The 5,618-nt window shown below is 36.8% G+C and overlaps 1 pseudogene; it reads right to left on the reverse strand.

The window, feature by feature from the left end:
* Window positions 1-3,407: 3,407 nt before the first annotated feature.
* Window positions 3,408-5,034, reverse strand: LOC147581198 (large ribosomal subunit protein uL15 pseudogene; annotated as a pseudogene).
* Between the last annotated feature and the right edge of the window lie 584 nt (window positions 5,035-5,618).

Genomic DNA, 5,618 nt, shown 5'->3' on the forward strand with positions numbered 1-5,618 from the left:
TAAGCAGCAGAATATACATTCTTCTCCAGTGCACATGGAATAGACCAGATACTGGGACACAAATCAGTCCTAAGTAAGTACAAAAAGATAGAGATCACACCGTGCATATTTCCAGACCACAATGCTATGAAACTCGAAATCAACCACAAGAAAAATTTGGAAAGGTAACAAATACTTGGAGACTGAAGAACATCCTACTAAAGAATGAATGGGCCAATCAAGCAGTTAAAGAGGAAATTAAAAAGAGGAAGTCAATGAAAATGATAACACCACAACCCAAAACCTCTGGGACGCAGCAAAGGTGGTCATAAGAGGAAAGTATACAGCAATCCAGGTCTTCCTAAAGAAGGAAGAAAGATCCCAGATACACAACCTAACCTTACGCCTTAAGGAGCTGGAAAAAGAACAGCAAATAAAACCCCAAACCAGCAGAAGCCAGGAAATAATAAAGATTAAAGAAGAAATTAATGCTATCGAAACAAACAAACAAAAAAAAAAAAACAGATCAATGAAACCAGAAGTTGGTTCTTTGAAAGAATTAACAAAATTGATAAACCACTAGCCAGTTTGATCAAGAAGAAAAAGGAAAGGACCCAAATAAGTAAAATCAAGAATGAAAGAGGAGAGATCACAACCAACACAACAGAAATAAAAACAATAATAAGAGAATATTATGAGCAATTATATGCCAATAAAATGGGCAATCTGGAAGAAATGGAAAAATTCCTAGAAACATATACACTACCAAAACTGAAATAGGAAGAAATAGAAAATTTGAACAGACCCATAACCTGTAAGGAAATCGAATTAGTAATCAAAAATCTGCCAAAAAACAAGAGTCCAGGGCCAGATGGCTTTCCAGGGGAATTCTACCAAACATTTAAGGAAGAGTTAACACGTATTCTCTTCAAGCTGTTCCAAAAAAAAAGAAATGGAAGGAAAACTTCCAAAGTCTTTCTATGCAGCCAGCATTACCTTGAGACCCCACTAAAAAGGAGGCAGAGACTCCACTAAACCAGACAGAGACCCCACTAAAAAGGAGAACTATAGACCAATTTCCCTGATGAACATGGATGCAAAAATCTTTAACAAGATATTAGCCAACCGGATCCAACTATACATTAAAAAAATTATTCACCACAACCAAGTGGGATTTATACCTGGGATGCAGAGCTGGTTCGATATCCACAAAACAATCAATGTGATTTATCACATCAATAAAAGAAAGGACAAGAACCATATGATGCAGAGAAAGCATTTGACACAATACAGCATCCTTTCTTGATAAAAACCCTCAAGAAAGTAGGGATAGAAGGAGCATACCTCAAGATCATAAAAGCCATATATGAACGACCCAATGTTAATATCATCCTCAATGGGGAAAAACTGAGAGCTTTCCCCCTAGGGTCAGGAACAAGACGGATGTCCACTCTCGCCACTGTTATTCAACATAGTATTGGAAGTCTCAGTCTCTGCAATCAGACAACACAGAGAAATAAAAGGCATCCAAATCAGCCAGGAGGAGGTCAAATTTTCACTCTTCACAGATGACTTGATACTCTATATGGAAAACCCGAAAGATTCCACCAAAAAACTGCTAGAATTGATTGATGAATTCAGCAAAGTTGCAGGATATAAAATCAATGCACAGAAATCAGTTGCATTCCTATACACCAACAATGAAGCGACAGAAAGAGAAACCAAGGAATCGATCCCATTTACAGTTGCACTAAAAACCATAAAATACCTAGGAATAAATCTAACCAAAGAGGTGAAAAATCTGTACACTGAAAACTATAGAAAACTTATGAAAGAAATGGAAGAAGACACAAAAAAATGGAAAAATATTCCCTGCACCTGCAAAGGAAGAACAAATATTGTTAAAATGTCGATACTACTCAAAGCAATCTACATATTCAATGCAATCCCTATCAAAATAACACTAGCATTCTTCACAGAGCTAGAACAAACAATCCTAAAATTTGTATGGAACCAGAAAAGACCCTGAATAGTCAAAGCAATCTTGAAAAAGAAAACCAAAGTAGGAGGCATCACAGTCCCAGACTTCAAGCTATACTACAAAGCTGTAATCATCAAGACAGTATGGTACTGGCACAAGAGCAGACACTCAGATCAATGGAACAGAATAGAGAACCCAGAAATGGACCCACAAACGTATGGCCAACTAATCTTTGACCAAGCAAGAAAGAATATCCAATGGAATAAAGACCATCTCTTCAGCAAGTGGTGCTGGGAAAACTGGACAGCGACATACAGAAGAATGAACCTGGACCATTTTCTTACACCGTACACAAACTCAAAATGGATGAAAGACCTCAATGTAAGAAAGTAAACCTTCAAATTCCTCAAAGAGAAAGCAGGCAAAACCTCTTTGACCTTGGCTGCAGCAGCTTCTTACTCAACACGTCTCTGGAGGCAAGGGAAACAAAAGCAAAAATGAACTACTGGGTCCTCATCAAAACAAAAAGCTTCTGCACAGTGAAGGAAACAATCAGCAAAACTAAAAGGCAACTGACAGAATGGGAGAAGATATTTGCAAACAACATATCAGATAAAGGGTTAGTATCCAAAAGCTATAAAGAACTTATGAAACTCAACACCCAAAAAACAAACAATCCAGTGAAGAAACGGGCAAAAGACATGAATAGACACTTTCTCCAAAGAAGACATCCAGATGGCCAACCAACATGAAAAAATGCTCAACATTACTCATCATCAGGGAAATACAAATCAAAACCACAATGAGATACCACCTTACACCTGTCAGAATGGCTAACATTAACAACTCAGGCTACAACAGATGTTGGCGAGGATGCGGAGAAAGAGGATCTCTTTTGTATTGCTGGTGGGAATGCAAGCTGGTGCAGCCACTCTGGAAAACAGCATGGAAGTCCCTCAAAAAATTAAAAATATATAGAACTACCCTACGACCCAGTGATTGCAATACTAGGTATTTATCCATGGGATACAGGTATGCTGTTTTGAAGGGACACACGCACCCCCATGTTTATAGCAGCACTATCAACAATAGCCAAAGTATGGAAAGAGCCCAAATGTCCATCGATGGATGAATGGATAAAAAAGATGTGGTGTATATATATATGTGTATGTATATATATATGTGTATATATATATATATATATGTATAAGTATATGTGTATATGTATATATATACACACACAATGGAGTATTACTCAGCTTCAAAAAAAATGAAATCTTGCCGTTTGCAACTATGTGGATGGAACTAGAGAGTATTATGCTAAGCAAAATTAGTCAGAAAAAGACATATCATATGACTTCACTCATATGAGGACTTTAAGACAGAGAACAGATGAACACAAGGGAAGGGAAGCAAAAATAATATAAAAACAGGGAGGGGGACAAAACATAAGTGACTCTTGAATATGGAGAACAAACAGAGGGTTACTGGAGGGGTTGTGGGAGGGGGGATGGGCTAAATGGGTAAGGGGCAATAAGGAATCTACTCTTGAAATCATTGTTGCACTATATGCTAATTTGGATGTTAATTTAAAAAATAAAATTAATAATAAAGAAAAAAACTACTGAGATAGTTAAAAAAAAAAAAAGAAATCCTATGAATTTTCCCCTTTGACTCTGAGTTTCAAAGGATAACCTCAGTTATCCTTGATTTCTACTCCAATTTGCAGTTCATTTTTATTTATGTACTCAAGATGTTCATTTGCTTGGTTCAAATAGTAATAATTTATAATTGTATTATATCAACCTATTGTTTTTCAGTTGTCATATCTACATTTGTCTAGATCAGGATTGTAAGCCTTTTGTTAAAAACTCTGGGAATGAACCATATCTACATGGTGTTTTTTATGAGGTCCCTTGGAACTTTTTTAATCCATTTACTTTTTTGAAAAGCACTTGTTAGAATTTAATGAAACTCCCTCCATGTGGCTTCAAGCCAACACACAGGCATCCTTAATCTTCTCCTTGGCTCTTCTACTGACGAATTTGGCCTTCATGATTACAGGCCATTTTGATAGCTTTCCCTTTCCCAAAACTTTATAGTAGCCTGATCGCACCACATCAATGATAGGAGCAGCTCCATTCTTGTTTTTGACAGCACTTACCCTTGTCTGCTCACTGACCAAGGTTCACAGTTCATCAAGGATGTCAGTTGGGCGGAAGTTCTGGTTCTTCCTTAAGTCATAATGCCTCATGCCAACTTCTCCAAAGTAACCTGGGTGATATTTGCCAACGTTGATCCTGTGGTGATGCATGCCACCAGGATTACCTCAGCCTCTGGGGTGATTCCAGTGCTTGCCAATTTGGCTGTGGCCGTGGTTCACGTGGCCCCAAAGTTTCTGGGTCTTCCCCAGTCTGGATGGCATGTCAGCAGCCCAGACAAAAGAGTTTAATTCATTTTTTTAATGTTATCAGCATTATATCTAGATTGGGGTAGCCACCCTGGAATATAGTTTGAGAAAGATGCAAATGGAGAGGGTGAAAGGTCATAATATATAAATACAAAAGAAACAACAAAATGAAGGGATTTAAGTCAAATGTCAGACAAATAGGCAAAAAGGGCAGTAAATTCCAGAGAAATCCAGAAGGAGCAAAAGTGACAGGACAGGTCGTGGCCTGAGGCAGACATACTAGTATATCCCAAATTTAGATTATTGTGTCTTATCACTTTAATGTCCCAAACAACTCGATCAATACAAATGCACCACCCTATTCACTTGAGGGAAATTTTGCCAAAACTCAGTAAGTTTCAATTTAAACACATTGCACATATGTTTACATTCAGTAGAGAAATTTGAGAATTTTCATCAGGATATACAAAAATTGAGTCTGGAAGTTTGTGGTCTAACAAGTCCTCCTACTCAAAAACAAAGGCATTATCGCCAAAAAGGCTGTTCCGAGCTCAGAGGAAAGGACTAAGGTTTGAGAGACAATGGGAAATAGTGTGCCTATCCCAACTAATCCCTGTTAAGAGTCAAGCTATCTTCCTGGCCACACCAAAAATGGCCAAGACCAGATTTTTGTGCTTACTTATTAACTTGGTGTCACAAAAAAGATGAAATGTTTATTTCAATAATTACATATTAGAATTCACAGTTTTCATTTCTTCAAGACTGCATGATAGGGTCCTGGGTAAGAAGCAGGATTCTCATTTCTATCAATGGAAGTGTTCCCCTAGAATTTACATTTGAAACTAATTTCCTTTTAGTTTATAATTGTTTACTCTCTTCTATTCGTGCAATAAAAGTCATTGATCACCTACTATATTTAAAGCACTTTCCTTACCACAGAGTACCAAATGATGAATAAAACAAAATCCCTGCCCTAAAGGAACTTAAAGTAGGCAGTTATCTTTGGAAACAGACCATCAGAGAAGCACACTCAAATTGCCACTCCAACAAAAATATTTAGGTTGTTAGTTGGTTTAACTTGCTACATTTATTAAGTTATTTGACCTATAAAATTTTTTTAATGTTTATAAATATTATATCTATATAAAATATATTTACATACACGTTACTACTCTTTTTGCAAAGTTGAAAGTAAAGCAAAATTACAAGTGGCTAGACTCATTCTTATAATTCATTTTTATTAAATTG

This window comes from Puma concolor, chromosome B2 (assembly GCF_028749965.1).
Source record: "Puma concolor isolate L17-30 chromosome B2, mPumCon1.1.hap2, whole genome shotgun sequence".
In the NCBI taxonomy this organism is placed as follows: domain Eukaryota; kingdom Metazoa; phylum Chordata; class Mammalia; order Carnivora; family Felidae; genus Puma; species Puma concolor.